Source organism: Panicum hallii, chromosome 2, assembly GCF_002211085.1.
Source record: "Panicum hallii strain FIL2 chromosome 2, PHallii_v3.1, whole genome shotgun sequence".
Classification (NCBI taxonomy): Eukaryota; Viridiplantae; Streptophyta; class Magnoliopsida; order Poales; family Poaceae; genus Panicum; species Panicum hallii.
The window spans coordinates 12,376,615-12,397,969 of NC_038043.1; the positions used below are offsets into that span (position 1 = coordinate 12,376,615).

Genomic DNA, 21,355 nt, shown 5'->3' on the forward strand with positions numbered 1-21,355 from the left:
GGGGAGGGGGAAGGGGAGGGGGAGGCGGAGGGGAGGGGAGCAGGGCACACCTCGCCGGCATCGGAGGCGACGCCGGCGAGGTGGGGTTTAGCTGTGGGGCAGGGGCTGGCCTAGCTGCAATTTTATCCTCTCATCTCTTCTGCCTTTATATTCTTGCTAGCACTAATTTTAGTATAAAATTAATCTTGGGGGTTGTTAATTTGCCAACAACGGACACATTGAAAGAAAAATGATCAAAAATAATAAACAAAATCAATGAAAAATATGAGAAATTGGAAAAAAGAATGGACACTGATTAACTAAGTGTATTACTGAACATTTCACTAAACAAAGCACTAAATTTTTCGCAGAAATTCCCTCTATGGTACTGAATAAAAATCCAATTCCTCATATAGCACTACAAATTTTTATCTTCCTTAATTAACACCAAGATTTAACTTTCATTCCTTCCATGATACTTCAGTTAGATCCACTAGGAACTTCCGTCATATTCACTCTTAATATGTTAGATATTTGGTATGTGGACCAAAAAACCCATGATATATACCTTTTTTTCTCCCGACCGATTCCTTTGCACACCGCCCGAGTGCGCCTGGTATTCCAGTGGCATGCCGGCGATGGGCGATGCCTCGATGGCAAGTGGGGTGAAGGTGGAGCAGCTGGCTGAGAGCACAACTATCGTGAACTCATGATGTGGTCCAAGATACACATCCATACATGATAGCCCATCGCTACTGCAAAATATGCCTTTAGTCGTGGGTAACAACTTATTTTAGTCCCGGTTTACCAATCCGGAACTACGAGTCCAAGATTAAAGGCCGGGGACTTTTAGTTCCAGATCCAACAACCGGGACTAAAGTTGCTGCGAAAAAAAATTATCGCAAGCTAACCAAACTACACAGCATACGTGATTTTAAATGGTCGGTACAGAACGAAACTAACCGAGTATTACTTAGGTAGAACTCGTAAGCTAGTATCGGGTTAGGATTCCATATAACCTTATCCTCAAGACTATATAAAGGCGAGCAGGAACCCCTCCAAAGCATCTACAATCTAAGGCAATACGAACCACCGCACAAGACATAGAGTATTACGCAACTCACGGTCCGAACCTATTTAAATCTTGTGTTGCTTGCACTTTTGAGTTTCTCATCTCGGCGATACCCAGCTAGCGTGCCAGATAGGGGTGTTTATCGAAAATCCACTGGCGAACTCTATGGCATCATTCAACCCCACCGTTGCGCTTGAGGAGGGCGCGACCTTCATCTTCAGCTCGTGGATCTGCGTCGGCGACAGCATAGACAATTTCTGTCAGCATCTTATCGACACCGGGAAGCCGGAAGCATATGCACTAAAGCCTAAACCAACGATGACCTCGACGACTCGGCGGCAGGCGTCACCACTCCGCCCTGCACTCGATCTCTTTGTATCAATCTGCAACGTCTTCATCACGTTTGGTCGAGGAGTCTACACCAAACCGCCACCTACATTGGCTTGACGAGCGCTTGAAGGGCCCATACAGATTCATTATACTCGCTCCACCCGCGTTAACCCAAGATGCTAGCTAATTGTACACGAAGGTGTACGCGGGCTGCATATTCTTCAAGATCTGCGCATGCACCACTTCATCGATAAATTTATGAGCTTCGCCGACAACCTCGACTCGACTCCAGCCTGTGTCGTAGCGACGATCTCAGCTACATGGCTCCACTCCAGCTCCGACACCGCCACGCTGCCTCCGCCGAACTTGACTGCTTGCCTCAACTAGAAACTAGTCAGGGATGCTGCCACAGGCGCGACAACTGGTCGGAATTGACTCCGACTAGTTGGCTTTATCAACAAATCGCCTATGAATCAAACTAAGCGTCCATACCTTTCTCCAACATGTTAACGACAAGATTGGTCATGCGCCGACTATTTTATACGCGCAACCCGCGTTCTCGTCGATTACTTTATGCCAACGAGCATTCTCTTTATCGCAACAACAACTACTTATTCCTGCATTCGTAGTCTTATCTTAATGGTCGCTAATCTACTCGGGTAGCAAGTGCCTTAATCCGTGAAACCTCGGATCTTCAGTCAGGCCTAAGCGACTCTACGCGAGACAAAAATCTCATACAAGCTATCACTACCGGAAAAAAAATCTTTGCTGAGTGTCAAGTGTTTTGCCGAGAGCATTTCGTCGGGCACTCGGCGAATAAGAACTTTGCCGAGTGCAGCGTTCGGCAAACGTCCGTCACCGTTTCTTCCACCGTCACGTCCATTTTTTGCCGAGACCAGGATTAGGCGCTCGGACTTTGCCGAGTGCCCGATAAAAAATACTCGGCAAAGAGATCTTTGCCGACCCTTTCTTTGCCGTTTCCTCTTTGCCGAGTGCAACACTCGGTAATATCTTTGCCGAGCGCTTATGTTGTTTTGCCGAGTGTCTCAGACACTCGGCAAAGTAGGCTTCTGCCATAGTGTATGAGCGAAGGCCAGTACGGAACCAGATGATTAAACATAATAGGCGGACAACTTGGGAGATTTAAATAGACTAAAAAAGAGCTCAACAACAAATTTATTTTTACACAGAATAAATTTCGATATCTTCACATTACACCAAATAAATTTTGATATCTTTATATTATGCTACATAATATGTATATCTGCTGTTTTAGGTCAACCTTCGGCGACGACTCTCCAAGCCACTCGTCATGTCTCCATTGGCTCCCATAGCTCCCAAGCTCGGGTGCTGGGTGCCAATAACTACTCGACGTGGCTCCTACGACTCACCTGACTCATAAGCTCGGGGCTGGACACTGCAAAAACTACTCGGAAGACTTGCAGAAGAACCTAATTTAAGAGACTTTTGAGAATTTATCTTGGAAAGATAATTGTTTAACCATGTTTCAAGGATTTTATTCTAAAATAAGGGATTTTCAAATTTTGAACCTAGAGGTCTAATCTAGCAATTAAATCAGGGATAAGATTTGTTTTGAGCGCTAATTTAGGGTTTCTTTGGGGAAGTTATTTGTTTAACCATTTTTTCAGGGATTTCATCATGAAAAGGAGTTTTCAAATTTCTAACCAATTTACCTAACTTTACCGTCAATTCAATTTCTTAAATTTATTCTAAAATACATGCCACATTCTTTTGATCCTCTTTTTAAATCTTGGGATTTGAATTTATGGCTTGGGAGCTGCGGGACACATGTCATCAGCGACTTATTTTTCAAATCTATTAGAAGATAAAGATAAGAAGACTCCGGATTAATTTGACCCTCAGTCTGATTCTTCGATTTAACCTAAGGTCGGGGGTTACGCCATATGAACAGGTCGGGGGTTACGCCATATGAAGTGCGATTTTTATCGAAACTTATACAGAAGATTATTTTTGAAGATTTAAACTGCTCGGGGCATGAGTAACTCATAGCCTCGAAGCAGCCAAAAAGTACTCGGGAGACATATTCAGGACGGAGTTTTGAAAAACTCGAAGATAACTTTGGAAGTACTCGAAGCCTGCAGTACTCGATTACGAAGAGTTTGGGGGCTTATCAGACCCACGGCCATGGAACTGCGTATATAGCGTAGATAATTCTACAATAAGGGATGGCACATCTCTTATGCCTTGTATGTGACGTAATGTACTCGGAAACGAGTAGGTCTAGTCGGTAAAGAAGAAAACCACCCGAGTAATATTCGGGTAGGACTTCTAAGGTAGTATCGGGTTAGAATTCCATGTAAACCTGTCCCCCAAGACTGTATATGGGTGGGCAGGGACCCCTTCAAAATATCTACAATCCAAGCCAATATAAACTACCCTACAGGACGTAGGGTATTACGTAACTCGCGGCCCGAACCTATCAAAATTTTGTGTTGATTGCACCTTCGAGTTCCTGATCTCGGCCACACCCTGCCTACAAATCTATTATCTTGAGATATCATCGGTAGGTTTGGCGGTAAAACACCAATAGCTCCCTAGTCATTCGACCTGGGACTAATGCTTCCATTAGTCCCAGGCCCAACCTTGCCCGGGACAAATGTCAAAAACCAATAAGTGTTTCTGTACTAGCGCATAGGAAAAATTGTTTTTCTACAGAGAGGACATCAATCCTATAATATTTGTTTTTGAGAATATCATTAATCTCTATTTTTCATTGAATAATTATCTAGCTAAAGTTGTCGGAATAGGCAAACATAATGTGCAGCTTTATATTGTCCTTCGAATGATCACGATAACTAATAATTTCATTGTTGCGTGTTCTATATATTTCACCATATATAACAAGAACGTCTGGACAAGATGCAGCGGCATGAAACTCACCACATATCATTAGATAAGATGAGAGGTAAAAATATCTTTCAGGTGGAATATACCAGCCAAACTAGCGGAAGTATCAAGAAAGGAACGAAAATATATTTTGGTGTTAAATAAGGAACATAAATGTCCAGAAAGGAATGAACAATAAATCTCGATATCAAATAAGGAAAGCTAAATTTTCGAGTGTTATGTATAAGTAACCGGATTTTTATCTGTGGTCATATGGGATTTTTTTTCAAATTCTTAAGGCTGAGGAGAAAAGCGATTCGAGTACATGAGAGTACAAAACACCGAATATGTACTGAGACGTCACCTACTCGCCGCAGCCACTGCGTCTCTATCTATCGCCGTCTTCATCTGCGTGCACTTCTTGCTCTGGCAATAGTGCTGCTGTTTGACTTCGGTTGGGTTATCTGCACAGGAGTAGAACGCGAACAATGGTGGCTGCGTGTGCTCGTTTGAATATCATGGTGAGGGAAATTCATTTTTTATATGATTAATCTAGCTTTGGGAACAAAATTTGTGTTATGGATTCATTGGTTGCCGGATTTCATTTTCCCTTTTGCGGATCGAGTTGGTATGACCTCCAGGCTCTGTGGCGGTGCCATTCTCCAGGCTGCCATACCCATGTAGGTAATCTGTTGTATGAAATGTCTCTGAAGACGAAGCAGCTGCGGACTCCTGCTTTAGTTTGTGGTTCAAATGACAGTAGACATTTCTTTTGTCACATGAACAAGGTTGCATATAGGTTGTCATTTTTTTCATAAAAATCAAATGTTTTGGATTCAAAGTTTTTTCATGTGAAAATCTGCAAAGTCACTTAATTATAGCTCTTGGAATATTTCTATGATTCTGTTATTTGGTTTCTATACTGTATAACTAGTGGTTTTTTAACCGAAGATGCTATCTTTTAGGATGACGCGTGTGTCTATGCATGGCCTCCCTATTACAAGTTTCTATGACATTATAGAAAGCTTTCTACACTAGGTTTTGCTCACATAATGAAGTACGAATTATTATGTGCATGTGCTCAAATATACTTGGGTAGATTTACGGATAACTGGTTCTACAAATTTAGAGGACACACTACCAGAGAAGTGACTATTCGTATGTGGCTGTTAGTATCGGCTATCTTTCAGCCGGTACTAACTCGCCTATTTAGTACCAGGATGTAAGAACAGTGCTCCTGGGAGCCATCTAGTACAACTAGAACCACCAGCCGGTACTAAAGTGCTCTACAGACGCCGGGGGGGCAACGGCTAGATTCCCCTGCGGCAACTTAGTACCAACTGGTGGCTCTAGCCGGTACTAAATTGAGTCGAAGTCATTTCGTACCGGCTGGCGGCTCCAGCCGGTATTAATCTGCCTTCTATATATCAGCACCTTTCTTTCTTCTCGAGCCCGAGCCAACCATTCGACCGAGCTCGAGCTAGCTTCTTCTTCTCCATGGTGTTTTAAAGAGGAGGTGCTCCCCATTTTTCTCAAGATTTGTGGGAATTTCACTCATCCAAGTGCCCAAAAGGTTAGCATCTTCATACTTTTTTCTTTGATGACCTTATGCCTCATTTCATGCTTTATAGTTAGAGAAATTTGTGATTTTTAGAATTAGTGACAATGAGCATGATTTTTTGATTTATACATTCATTTGAGATATATAGAAGCGATGACTTAAATTAGAGAGAAGATTTTTTTGGATAGTTTGCATGTGGCAAATGTAGAGTGATATTTTTCAATTGTTTTCAAGTGACATGTGTATATATCATTATACTAATAATATTGTTCAAGTGGTTTTATTTGCCATGTGTATTTCCAAATGTGCTATTATTATTGATTCTTAATTTTGTTTAACTCATAGAAACAGTTTTGCAACTACATCCATAACTTTTTTGATCATGCTAATATTTTATTATCAAATTTCATCCTTCATTATGTATCAAATATGTATTCAAATATGTGTCATGAGTAATTAACTTTTAATCCGTAGAAATAGCTTTGCAACATGATGCATTGGAGCGACGTGCGTCCGCTCGGACGTTGGTACGCAATTATTTGAGGCGCACCGGACATTCTCTTGAGTTCCGTCCTGAAGAGCATCTTGAACTTCTTAGCGGTCGTATTCGTCGTTGGATTAAGGAAGCATTTAATTGACTTGCACTAAGTAATGCAAGGCTCAAAGTTGAGCGTGAATTAGATGTCGAGCTGTATGGTACGGATGATGATCGCGAGTTCATGGCTCGATGTAATGCAAAGCGCGAAGTGTCGGGGATGGCAAAAATTGACCATTCGGTGTCGAGAGTTCGTGAGGCGGTTCACGAGGCATAAGTCAATAGGTTAATATTTTAGCGTGGAATTTGAAAAATAATATGGAATGTGATCTTAGAAATAAAATTTGGTCCTTCGTAATACTAATACCGTTTCACCGTATTTTAAAAATAGAAGTGTTTTCCAATCAATATGGCTTCTGCTGCTGGAGGGAGTACGGCCGGTGGGGGTGATCATTGTTCATCTCGAGGGAAGGGAAAAACTCCGGTAGGCCCTCATGAGAAGTTGAAGAAACCAGAAGCTTGGATGAGAGCACAACTCCCCTAGTTGGAAAAAAGACATGAAAAATATATTGCAAGGGGAGAGGAACCTCCTTTTTGATCTTGAGGACCGTTACGCTCCATCACCACCAAACCTGGAGGTTCCAGCCTCCGGCATAGGCCCTGTTTGTTTCAGCTTATTTTGGATTTTGAAGGCTCGATTTTAGAAAATTCAAAAGTCGGATGACTCCCATAATCGAGAATCGAGACTCCCAGCTAATTATGGATTCTCGATTCTCGATTCTGGGAGTCATCCGACTTTTGAATTTTCTAAAAATAAGCCTTCACAATCCAAAATAATCGTACCAAACAGGGCCATATTCTTTTGCGCCAGCAAAAAAATCCATCAGAGCAATATGTTGAATCAGTATATTGAATTAACTGCATAGAACTATATTTCATGTGACCAAGTGATGTAAAGTGTACAATACTATAATTTTGCATGCTTAAAATATTATATATTTGCATTTTTTTGCCTTTAGTTAATTTATTACACATAAAAAACATCTAAAGAACCTATAAAAAAATTATTATAGAAATAGGAATTTGGCAGTTTAGTACTGGGCCGAGGCTTGCCCGGTACTAAACTTCCTCCACCAAAATTTCCCGCTACTGGAGGCAGATTAGTACCGGGCCGTAGCTGTGCCCGGTACTAAACTGTTAAACTGCTAGTTTAGTACCAGGTGCAGCTACGACCCGGTACTAAACTGGTATCCCTATATAACCTACGAGACTTGGCATCGATCTCAATCGACGCCAAGTCCCCTCGTCCCCCTCGCAGGCCCTTCTATGCCCGATGCTCCGCCGCCCGCCCGCACGCCACGCCACACTGCCGCCGCGTGCGACTCCCGTCCGCCGTTGCTGCTCCAGGCCGTCGCTCCGCCTCCACACCGTCCTCTGCGCGTCGTCCCTGTGCTTGGCCGTACCCCGCCGGCCAACGTTGTCATCCCCGCCGCCGCCGCGCCCAACCACTGAGCTCGTCTCTCGTCCCGGTGCCGCAGCGCCGCGCCAACCTCCCAGGCTGCCCCGTCTTGGCCTCGCCGCGTGCACCTTGGGGCCCGGCCATCTCGCACCTGCGGCCGCCTCTAGGCCGCCGCACCGCCTTCCTCCATCCTCGCTGCCGCTCCTCGCTAGTCGACCCCGGCCTCCTCGCCCGCCGCCGCCTCTTGCCGGGGTCACAGCCGCCGGCACACCACGCTCCCGCTGCGCCACCTGCACCCCCTCCCCCCCGCCCCATCCCGGCTCGCTGACGTAAGCTCCTGTGCTGGCGTCAGCACTACTATGCTGACGTCAGTTTTTTAATTATTTTTTAATTTTTATAAATATGGTAGAAAATTTTAAAAAATTTGTGAGTATGATAGAAAATTGTAGAAAATTTGTAAAATGGTAGAAGATTTGTAAGTATGGTAGAAAATGGTAGAAAATTTGTAAGTATGGTAGAAAATTGTAGAAATAGGATTTGATTGTAGACAACTTCATGCATTTATTGTAGAAAATTGAAGAAAATTTTATAAATAGGTAGAAAATTTGTAAGTACGGTAGAAAATGGTACAAGATTTGTAAGTATGATAGAAAATGGTAGAAAATTTGTAAGTATGTTAGAAAATTGTATAAATAGGATTTGATTAATTTTATTATTGTTATTATATTCTCATTGTGAAATATATTTTCTTCGCACAAGAATCAAAATGAGATCCAGTGATGACGACGACAAGTTCCTTCACACACTACAACAAAAGGTGTGGTCCATGATGGATTCTGCGTGACGGTTTCAAGAAACATCACAATATAACATAATCTGTGATGATTCTTAAGTTACCGCCATGGATTAGTGATTGTATCATTTGGCCTGCACCAATGGGCTCGTGTTTTGTGACAGAATTTCTGCAACCGTCATAACATGCAGCATGAAACGTCATGAATTGGCTGGAACAATTATTGTGAATATAATTCGTCATTGTAATGCTGTCATGCAAAAATTCGGGCCCAATAATTAGGTTATGGGCCATGTAACTTGACATGTCAGCAAGGACAACCGTGGCCCATGTGCGCGGAGTATAAATCCAAAAAAAATTGGCTATAGTGCGCCAAGACGGGTTAGGGATGGTATCATTTGGCCTCCACCAATGGACCTGTGTTTTATGACAGATTTTTTGCGACTGTCATAACATGCAGCATGAAACGTCATGAATTGGCTGGAACAATTGTGGCGAATATAATTCGTCATTGTAATGCTGTTATGCAAAAATTCAGACCCAATAATTAGGTTATGGGCTATGTAACTTGACGTATCAGGACAACCGTGCCCCATGTGCTCGGAGTATAAATCCCAAAAAATTGAACCTCATGGTTCCAGCGCCCACTCATTACCACTACGCTACTGCTTCGGTGTTGAGAAACAATTTTTCTTTAATAACACAAGGCTTTTGTCTTAACTCAATTCAGGGCTGGGCAAAAATCTCTGGCGCCCCCAAATCATCCCGTGCGGCCGCCGCTGTTCCGTCGTCCGAGCAGCCGCCCCCGACGGCGAATCGAGCTGCGCCGCTGGCCGCCCCCGACAGCGAATCGAGCTGCGCCGCTGACCACCAGCCGATGAAGGCATCTAGATCCATGGATTAGGTCGCTGCAGCGGGATTGTCTCTTCATGGTGCCCTCTTGCATCATCGTCGCCCGCCATTGCCATGGCAAATCAGCGATGGGGTAGAGTGTTGAACTTCCTCCCGCAGCTTCAATCGTCCCTCGTTCAGTTGTGCATTGCCGGCCTCCCACCTCCATTGCTACGCCGGCTGTTGCAGGAAGGTGCCACCCGACACCTTGTGTGACTTGTCCTGAGGCTCCTCCCCACCCGACAACCACGGTATGCATGTATTCCTTGATTTCGTTCAGTGTCGCATATGAATTGTGTGCAGGCTTATTGATTCTTTTTTTCTTCAATTCATGATTAGATGGATAGGAGCTGGTTGCACGGCACAGTATTTTCCAATGAATATGCCAGTGGTGTCAAGGAATTTATGGACTTTATTAAAGAAAAAATTGGTGAGAATGATGAGATTCTCTGCCCATGTGCTAGATGGCTAAATCAAAAGTACCTGGATCAGGCCAATGTCAAGAACCACATATTGAAGAATGGTATGGACTGTACATATACTCGATGGATATATCATGGAGAGGATATTAATGTAGATGCTAATGAACTTCCTGTGCATGACAATGATGCTTGTTCCCTACATGGGATGGGTGTCCTTGAGGATGATAGCAATGGTGATGATCGGCTTGAGGGGATTCTAGGGGATTTACAAACTGCAGAAGAACATGGTAGACCTGATGGTGAAAATCAAGATGGAAACAGTGACGATGGAAACCCGTTGGATAAAGGCTCATTTTTGGATCATGTGACGAAGGAGGCAAAGCGTCAGCTTTATCCAGGTTGCAGCAAATTTTCAAGTTTCTCCTTTGTAGTAAAGCTACTTCATATGAAGTCACTTTATAGAATTACGAATACTGCATTTCTGCAATTTTAAAGATATTGGCTGAAGCATTTCCGGATTTCAATACACTCCCAAAGTCATATAATGAAGCAAAGAAACTTCTAAAGGATTTAGGACTTGGATATGAATCAATCTATGTGTGCTGTAACAACTGTGTTCTGTTTTGGAATAATTATGCTAAGCATGACAATTGTCCAATTTGTGGTTTGTCGAGATGGAAAGACCCTGAAAGAAAGAAGGTTCCATAGAAAGTATTGTGTTATTTTCCGTTGGCACCTAGGCTAAAGAGGATATTTGCTTCCAAGCAGGGTGTAGAAGATGCACAATGGCACAAGTTAAAGAGGGAGCCTAGTGAAAAGGAAATGAGTCATCCAGCTGATGGTGAGGCATCGCAAGATTTTGATAGAGAATATCCAAACTTTGCCAAAGATCCAAGAACCTCAGACTTGGCCTTGCTATAAATGGATTCAATCCCTTTGGCAATTTTAATACAAAGTACATCATGTGGCCTGTATTTGTTGTTCCATACAACCTTCCACCTTGGGTATGCATGGATGAGTCAAATTTAATGATGGCTTTGTTGATTCCAAATCCAACATGCCCAGGGAAAGACTTTGATTTATTTCTAGAGCCTCTTGTAGAAGATTTGACTAAGCTTTGGAAGGGTGTGTCCACTTATGATGCTGTTAGTGACAAAAAGTTCAATCTCCGTGCTGCAGTTTTATGGTGTATTCATGACTATCCTGCTCTAAGTACTCTTTCTGGGCGGACTATGAAAGGCTATTTTGCATGTACTCATTGTAACAAGAATCCTCTTTCATATGCCCTAAGGAATAAAATTGCGTATATTGGTCACTACCGTTTCTTGCCAAAGGGACATCGTTTGCGGAGGAACAATGAATTTGTTGGCCTTCATGGAACCAATGATCCACCAGGTAAATTTTCTAAAGAAGAGCTGCTAGCATAATTAGAGAAGGTAAGCCATATTAGACCTGGGATCAGGCAACCAGGAAGTAATAGAAGGAAGCGTTCTGAAATGGACAGTGGTAGCAGTGCTCATGTGAGAATTTGGAGCCGGAGGGTTTGTTTGTGGGACTTGGAGTATTGGAAAAATTTGAAGCTGAGACATAATCTTGATGTCATGCACATTGAGAAGAACATATGTGAGAGCTTGATTGCCACGTTTCTCCATATACTTGGGAAGACAAAGGACACGGTGAATGCTAGGCTTGACCTAAGCGATTTGGGAATCAAAGAGGAGCTGCAGTTTAAAGAGGAAGGAAATTGTTCTGAGATGCCTCGTGCTCGATATACCTTGTCGAAAGAATAGAAGATTGCCTTTTGTAAGTTTTTAGGGGAGGTAAAGTTTCCAGATGGCTATGCTTCAAACATCTCAAGATGTATAAATGCTGATGGTACCAAGGTACAGGGCCTAAAAACACATGACTGCCATATTATTTTGCAAAGAATCTTACCTGCTGCCTTGAGAGGATTTGTGGACAAGGATATTTATGAAGCAATTGCTGAGTTACGAAAGTTCTTCAGGGAATTGTGCGGCAAAAGTCTTAACAAGGATGTGTTGGCTGAAATAAAAAAAGAAATCCCTATAATAGTGTGCAAGCTTGAGAAAAATTTCCCCCCAGCTTTTTTTGACGTGATGCTGCACCTTGCTGTACATTTAGCTGAAGAGGCGTTGCTCCAAGGCCTTTGCAATATGGGTGGATGTACCCGATTGAAAGGCGGTTGTACACTTTGAACGCTATGTGAGGAATAGGGCACGACCAGAAGGTTCCATTGTTGAGGCTTATATTGCGGATGAGTGCCTAACATTTTTATCTAAATACATGGATGGTGTTGAAACAAGATTTAATCGAGAACCAAGAAATGTAGGTTTTTCAAATGAAGAAGCCTATGGTGTTGATGTTTTGGGCATGGAGTTACTTTTACTTCAGCAGCAGATGTAGTATACGATGAAAATGAAATTGATTAAATGGTGTGGTATGTGTTGAACAACTCTAGTCAAGTTGAGGAATATATCAAGTATGTTCTGACTTCTATTCTTCTGTGTCCTACCTTCCTCTTGTTCATTTGAGGCCTATTGACCAAACTTTTATTTTTTTTTATAGAATGTTCAGAGCTGAATTAGAGAGGGAAGGGGTGCCTAACATTGATAGAGCGCTTTGACAAGGATTTCAGACATGGTTCAGGAACCATGTTAGTTTTCATTCAGCCTCTTTTACAAATTTTTTTGTTATTCATATTTCACTACAGATTCTGATGTATATTATTGTGTGTGGTTTTTCAGATGATGACGCGATGATATATAAGTCAAGAAGAGATAGATGATGATTTATTTTCCTTGGCTTGTGGTCCTGATTTTAGAGTTAGGAAATACAAATCATGCAAATGGGATGCGGTTTAATACTGTTGACCGTGATTTGAACAAGAAGACACAGAATAGTGGAGTAATGACACAAGGTACACATAATAATGAGGTTATGGATTTTTATGGAACACTAAAAGAGATCATCCAGTTAGATTACAATGGTGATGAAATGTTAGTAGTTTTGTTCAAGTGTGATTGGTTTAAATTGGATGGAAAGATGACTCAAATGAAAGATGATGGGTTTTTTAAAAGCATCAATGCTGGCGGTCTATGGTACAAAGATGATTCTTTAATTCTAGCTACTCAGTTCAGAAAAGTGTTTTATTTGCCAGATACAAAGTTTGGTAAAAATTGGCAAGCTGTCCAAACATTTGATCATCGACATCTATATAATGTTCGTGAAACAACTGTGCCGTTTAATGGACCTGCATATCAAGAGGATGAGTGTTGTGAAGATGAGGGTAGGCGGCAAGTAGTTTCTGACTTTACATCTAAGCAGCCATTAAATAGAGATGATGAATGTGGAACCATGTTTCAAGCTGCTGAGATTTCCCGTTTGAGGAATGAAAGGGCAAACCATGTGTATGAAAGTGACAGCGAAGACGACGGAGATGACACATAGAGACTATAGCAGTGAAGATGAAGGAGGTACCACAATCGAAGTTGACAGTGATGACGAGTAGTTGTGTTTTTCTTAATTTTTTTTGGATTATGATGAGTCGTTATTGTAAAGCGCCCTAGACATTCAAACAATATTATGTTTTGTTAGGGCCACAATATTTGAGATCATGTTGCCTTATGACTTATTTCTTGCTCCTGTTGTCGGTGTTTTTCCGCCATGCCCACTGAGGGATACCCCCAAGGCGGTGAGTTTGTAGGTAGGGTGTCGCCGAGATCAGGAACTCGAAGGTGCAAGGAACACAAAGTTTAGATAGGTTCGGGCCGCTAATAGCGTAATACCCTATGTCCTGTGTGCGGATTGTATTGACTTAGGTGTTGATCGGGTTGATCTTGTTTGGAGAGGGGTCCCTGCCCGTTCTTATGTAGTTTGGGGGGACAGGGTTACATGGAAATCCTAACTAGATATGAGCTTAGGAGTCCTACCCGAGTACTTTTCGGGTAGTTTCCTTCTGTTCCGACTAGTTACAACGGATGTAGGGTGTGGGCATGTCCTATCCCCTATTTTAGAATATGTACGCTATGTGCGCAGTCCGATGGTCCCGGGTCTGACAAGCCCCCGAGCTCTTTGTGGTCGAGTACTGCAGGCTTCGGAGTACTTCCGAAGGCATCTTCGAGTTCTCCTGAACTCTATCCTGAAGGTGTCTTCCGAGTATTTCCTTGGCTGCATCGAGGCTGTGAGGTGCTCACGCCCCGAGTAGTTGAGTCGAAGAATCAGGCCAAGAGTCAAATTGGCCTTGAATCTTCTATCCTTATCTTCCAAAAAAAGATTTAAAAAATAAGTCGCTGATGCCACGTGTCTCGCAGCCCCCGAGACTTGAATCCAAATCCCCAAGGTTTGGAAAAAAGATCTAAAGAATCGTGGCATGCAAAATATAACGCTGAGTGCCATGTCGCATCCAGCCCCTGAGCCTGGGAGCTAGATGAGTCGCACGAGATACACCTAGTAGTCAGTGGCACCAGCCCCCAAGCCTAGGCATCGGCCAAGTTGCCGCTGGATCTTAAACTGTCACTGAAGCTGACTAGTCGGATTCGATTCCGACTAGTTTTGTAGGCGAGACGAGTAGTCGAAGTAGTCGCCAGCGTATCTCTGAGCGTTCTCGCGAAGTCGATGTAGTCGTTGGTGGTTGTTGATGAAGCCAACTAGTCGGAGTCGAATCCGACTCGCCCAGCGGCATGGTCCAGGTCAGGTCTCCTGCAAGGTAAACATAAAAGTATGTTGTAAACTGATATACATAATATCGTGTTGGGAGCAAATCCCAGCATTGTAAAATGCATGTAAAATTTTTTACGTTTTGCTCTTGCTAGGTCACATAATTCCCCGGGTAGGTAGCCTATTACGTTTAAGCACCGGATTCCTGATAGCCGTAGACCATACCGCAGGGAGCATGGCCGCATGCACGCGTAGGAACATAGGCGTACAGAAGAGTCAAGGTTTCACGTATTAAAGCATGTGCTATCTGGGTATTTTAGCAACCGTTAAGAGAAAACTAGAGCAGTCGGCACTGCGCCAAAAAAGAGAACGCTCGTGGCATGCACTTCTAGGGTGTAACCCAATCGCTCGTGTTGCAGGGCGGACCCGTGCAGGCAATCAGGAACAGGCATGACATGGCCGGTGAAGAGAATGCTTGTTGCGCAAAAAGTAGGCGGCGAAGCGTAGCTCGGAGGGTTTTCATACCCATCGAGAGACGTACATAAATAAGTAACCGATCATGTGAAAAAATAAGTTGGAAAAGGTACAAGTGACTTAGCTTGATTCGTGGGTGATTTGTCGACGAAGCCGACTAGTCGGAGTTGATTTTGACTAGTTGCTGACCATGCGGAGCTAGTCGCTGAGTAGTTTAAGACTCGTCCCCGACTAGTTTCTAGTCGAGACGAGTAGTTGAAGTAATCATTGGTGTTGCCAATTTGTCATAGTAGTCGCAGCTGTGGCGCGAGCCGAGTAGTCGAGGTCGTCGCTACAACACATCGATGTTGTGACGCGAGCTGAAGTTGAGTGGTGTCATCGAGGTCGGCAGCGACGGTGCATCGATGTTGCGATGTGAGCAGCAGTCGAGTCAATCACAAAGTTGATTTTCGTCGAGATCATCGATGAGTTCATCGATATAGTGACGGGATGTTGGTGTAGATGCCTTTAGCTCGCTTGTGTTGACAAGGTGACGACAGAAGTTACCTGCACCGTTTAGCGACACGGACCCAGGAACCAAAGACGAATGCTGTGCCTTCTTGAAGCGCGACGGAGAGATTGAACGATGCCCTCAAGTTCGCCAATGGATCTTGGATGAACACCTGTGGCAGAACCGCTTGAATTATTCCGGCTCAAGTGCGCAGACCATCGCTATACAGGCGGCATGACCTCAACGCACTTCAAACGGAATAACCCAATAGTCTATCGGGTAACGTCCCGATGAAACCACCGGATTCCGGATCGTACAAGCGTACCTCGCACGAAGGCGAGTCCAGAGACACAATTACCCTCACATTTTTACAACATAGGCACAAGTAGTTTTTACAATCGGGTTTGGATAGAGTACTGCAAACCTAACTAAAACAAATTTATACAGGCATTGTTTGAAAACTTCAAGTTTTAATGGACATTATTCAGAGATAGCAGCGAAAAGGAAACAACAACACGACTATACATTGCAAAAGCAGGCACCATACTTAGCCCAAAGCATGGCGTCATTCCGAAGGGTCATTGCCGGCCGGGGACGGATCCCATTCCACGGACTAGCCAGGCGGTAAAGTGCAGGGCCAAGAGGAACTGGCAACTGAGTCCTCAAATGGTATATTTGAAAACCACATTACTTGCAAAACTGAGTATACTAATACTCAGCAAGGCTTACCCGTCAATTGGGTATACTTAGCCCATAACTAGACCACGAGAGGTTGAAAGGCTCTAGGTTTATTTTGCTGAAAAACAACAAAGAGTATGTCCTTTTTTCCATATTTTAGCTTTTAGATTCTAGTTCAATTAACCATTCTAAGTGAGCATCTATACTAGACAAGCAAGGTAGGTATTAAAGCATACATCAATATTGTTCTATCAACTGTTGCTCTTGTTACCCTATATGACAAAAGTATCAAGCAGTCTCAATCACCGCAAGAAACAGACGATTCCTAAATCAAATTTCATAACCATGCAAGGGATCCTAACTCACACGCTCGGAAACTTTCGTTTCCGGGCAACCATTCCCCTCATATTTCGGGTTGTGGATCAGCGCCACCACAAGCGACTGCAGGACCATACGCACATCCAATGTGCAGGACGTACGTCTACAGCGCGATTGTATGACCGTACTCCCGTCTGTATGCAGAACATACTCCCACACGTCAGTGCGTATGAACATAAACCAAAATTCGAGTGGTGGGGGATATGTCCACTTGCCGGGCCAATCAGGTACTAGGCTTACCGCGTACCATATTTACGGTATGTGGCTAGTACTTTCAAATGCTTGACCACCACTACCACACCCTACGGCTTTATCAAATTGATCAACATAGACGGGGTACCATTCCAAGCCATGATACTGCACATAACCCCGTCCGTGATCCTTATAGTGATTGCAGAAAAGTAAACAATCAACTCCTATATCGCGCGAGTGACAGGAAATCACTCGACTTCTGCCGGTCCTATTAGCAGAGCATTTACTCGATAAGGACTCGGAAACATTACATAGGTTCCTAGGTTTCATGCAACTAGGGTTTCATAACAACTCCTAGAACTTAATGCACAATATAGATATATAACAATATAAGTGCATAATTTAAAATACTGGGTTATGCACCGGGGCTTGCCTTCACTGGTGAGGCTGGGGTCAGTGATGTCAGTATCTTCCGAACCTTGGTTCAGGGCTTCGGAAAGATCCTCGGCGACATTCACTTGAGCTTCAGAGATACCCTCGTCGGGTTTCGGGATTAGCTCATAGGTACCGTCGGTGAGTGTCGTCAAATCTACATGATATGCAATGATTTGAAGCAAATGGTTATTATTTTAATATTTTTTTCATGACAAAGTTGCAATCCAACAAGAATACATTCAATACATCACTTCAAGACTTAAATAATTTGTACAAACAACAAAAAAGTTTTGAAAAAAAATAAACTTAAATAGAGTTTCTAGTGTAGAAACTTTGTTCAAAACGGCTATTTGGTGAAGGTTACTACAGAGCTGATCGGATCTACTTTACAACATGTTTTCAGATAGTTGTCTAGCCGATTGGGGTATGCATTGGCTCGCCTTAGCCGATCTGTGTGAGCATCGGCGTAACTAGCTGATCGTGTGTGCATTGGAAAAGTCCGATCTGTGCATTCTGCATCGGCTGTGTTTAACCGATTGATGTGTTCTATATCGGCTGTGCCTAGCCGATACTTGCTTGAGGTGTTAACCTAGGTAACTACTTGTGCGCGCATCAGCCCAATTTTTCTTCGGCAAAAGTAGCCGATAGAAGTGTAGTCGATCGACGTGTAGCCGATGGGTGTGTGGCCGATGGGTGTGTAGCTGACGGCGTGTATCTTACAGATGTGTAGCCGATTGATTCCTAGTATTTTATAGAAAAGACCCTAGAAAGAAATAGAGGCTTGCAATTAGGTCCCTAATCGACTTGAACAGAAGAAGTCGAGCGGCGGAGATCAAAATCCGGCGAGGAGGCTCACCGACAGCGAGGGGAAGGTGGGGAAAAAGGTTCAGGAGCTCACAGCGGACTTTGGGGTGGCTGGAATCGTTGAAGGGAAGCTCGGAGGCGGCGGTTCATCTAAGGACAGAGCCGGTGTGGCGAGGTTCCGAGGGCGGTGGCGCTGTTCCGACGACCGAAGTGCAGGAAGGCGAAGGGGAATTGGTCCGGGAGCTTCGGCATGGAGATGGTGCTGATGGTGCTCTTGGAGTGGGAGGAGAAGGGGTGGAGCTTCGGTTCGACTAGAAACAGGACGGCGGCGGAAGTGAGATTGCCGGCGCGGCGTTCTGGGCTATGCGTGCGCGGGAGGAGGAAGAAGAGCGGGCCAGGAAGGTGCAGTGAGATGCAGCGGTGCTGGTGGAGCACGAAATTGGAGAGGAGGAGCGGCGGAGGCGGCTGACGGCGGTGGACAGAGGAGCTCCGGCGAAGTAGTCGAGCGGAGAAGGAAAAAGAACAAGAATGCGGGTGCGCGCGAGGGAATAGAAGAAGGGAGAAGTTCACTGGACGCATTCCAAAGCCAAAAAAAGGCACGCGGGCGGGCGGCAAGCAGCTGTTGGCGGTCGATGGCATGTGTGGTGGCTCGGGCGGGCAGCGGCGCGACGCGTCCGCGCGAGGAGGAGCCAGTAGGGTTGGGCGAGCGGCGGGCGGGCGAGCTGGGGCCAGGTGGCGCAGGAAGAGCGGCGAGGGGGTAGCTGGCGGCCGGGGAAAACACCATCGATGGGCGGCGGGAGGCGCTGCAGAGAAACAGAGAGGGGGAAGCAGGAGGAAGAAGACGAGAACTTGTTCGTAAATTTTGTAAAAGTTCAAGGAGTTCAGTGTAAAGTAAAATTTTCTTCCAAACTATAGCTCTAATGGAAATATGCCCAAAATTAAAAGTGTAGAGCTTAAAAAGATCTACCACTTTTCTTTAGGGTCCATCTTCAAAAGAGTTAGGGTTTTGAAATTATTTTTAAAAGCCAACAAATCATTTAATTTCAAATAAATCCAAAATAAATTTAACCCTTTCAATGAAGCCTTGGAGTATTTACACTTCTTACAGTGGTTAAAGAGTAAAAACTTACGTTTGCAAATCAACCCTTCATAAATTTTTGAAATCACCTCCCATTTACACACAATTTACAAAAAGAACCCTAATTTTTGCAATATTACAGAAATACCCTTTAACGTGTATTTAAATTTTTAAAGGCATTCATCAAACAAACATAAACTTCACACTAACAAGCACAACTTCACACTAGAAATTGGTGTGCCTAGCTCCTAAGTACCTGAAATGTCACAGCACCCCTACCTGGTGCGCCAAACGTCGGTGTTTTACCGCCACGCCCACTGAGAGATACCCCTGAGGTGGTGAGTTTGTAGGTAGGGTATCGCCGAGATCAGGAACTCGAAGGTGCAAGAAACTTTAGACAGGTTTGGGCCGCCGAGAGCGTAATACCCTACGTCTTGTGTGCGGTTTATATTGCCTTAGGTGTTGATCGGGTTTGGAGGGGGTCCCTGCCTGCCCTTATATAGTTTGGGGGATAGGATTACATGGAAATCCTAGTCAGATATGAGCTCAGGAGTCCTACCCGAGTACTTTTTAGATAGTTTCCTTCTATTCCAACTAGTTCTACTACAGTACGGGTAGTTACAACGGATGTAGGATGTGGGCCATGTCCCATCCCCTATCCTAGAATATGTACGCGATGTGCGCAGTCCCGTAGCCTCAGGTCTTACATCCTGTACTGTTGTCCTTCTTAGAGAAAAATGAAACCAACTTGCTGGATTATGTCTGTGGCAGAACCAACCTGAATTACACCGGCTCAAGTACGCAAGTCCTCTTTCAAGGGCTCCAACATACTTCAAACAGTGTAATCCCTTGGCCTGTCGGGTGACGTCCCGATGAACCACCGAATGCAGGATCAAACAAGGTACCTCGCACGAAGGTGAGTTCAGAGATACAATCACCGTCATATTTTACATCACAGGCATTTATATTACATGCGTTGTCAAAAGTAATATTAGTTTCCAACTGATAGGATTTATTACAAACCGGTTCATGTTCTCAAGTTTATGGCAGCGGAATTTAAACCATAACCACTGTACACGTTGCCAGTACGGATATCATGCTAAGCCCTGGCATGATATCACTCGGTAGGATCAGTGTTGGCTGGGGACGGGTCCCAGTCTACGGACCAACCATCAGGTAGAGAGTAAGGCCATGGCACTGGCAGAGTAGAGTCCTCAGGGGGATTACCTGGATAAAAGCCACAATGCAAGACTGAGTATTCTAATACTCAGCAAGGCTTACCCGTTTCATGGTATACTTTAGCCATGTAACTGGACTTATGAAGGCTTTAATGGTTATGGGTAAAGTTTTTAGCAGAAAAGCAATAAAAAGTGGATCCTTAATTTCAAGTTTTAGCTTTCAAGTTCTATGTGATTATCCATTCTAGATAAGCGCCTATAACTATTCAAGCATGGTAGAATCTTTAGCCAAACATCATCTTTGGTAACCATAAAGTTGCTCTTGTTACTCCATGTGGCAAAGGGATCAAGCAGTCTCAATCTCCGTGAGAAATGGACGATTCCTGAATTGAATTTCAGCCTTGCAAGGTAAACCTAACTCACACGCTTGGAACATCCAGAGATTGTTCCGAAGCAACCGTTTGCCTTTCATTCCGACTCGTGGATTTGATCCACCACAAGCGACTGCAGGATCATACGCACATCCAATGTGCATGACGTACGTCTGTAGTGCGACTACACGACCGTACTCCTGGTTGCCCTGCAACACATACTTCCACACGTCGAATCAAGTAACCGGAAAAACCAAATACGAGTGGAGGGAGGTATGTCCACTCCTCGGGCCGATTGGTTACTAGGCTTACCGCTTACCATATTTCACGGCCTGTGGCTAGTACTTTCAAATGCTTAACCACCGCTACCACACACTACGACCTTAACCAAATTCACCAACACAGATGGGGTATCATCTCAACCATGATACTTCACATAAATCCCGTCCGTCATCCTTATAGTGATTACAGGAATGTAAATATTGCAACTCCTATATCGCGCGAGTGACAGGAAATCACCCGACTTTTACCGGTCCTAATAGCAGAGCATCTATGCAATAAGGACTCAGACACAATACATAGGTTCCTAGGATTCAGTGCATCTAGGGTTCCATTTTATCTCCTAGACTTAATGCAAGATATAATATATAAGTATAAGATTGCATAATGTAGTAATTTGAAATACTGGAT

General features: G+C 44.0%; 1 long non-coding RNA gene across 1 annotated transcript; it reads left to right on the top strand.

Moving 5' to 3' along the window:
• Positions 1–10,412: 10,412 nt before the first annotated feature.
• On the top strand, positions 10,413–13,530 carry LOC112879598. Its single transcript, XR_003226116.1, has 3 exons — positions 10,413–12,410; positions 12,497–12,584; positions 12,676–13,530. It is a non-coding gene; the product is annotated as an uncharacterized LOC112879598 (long non-coding RNA).
• The last annotated feature ends 7,825 nt before the right edge of the window (positions 13,531–21,355 follow it).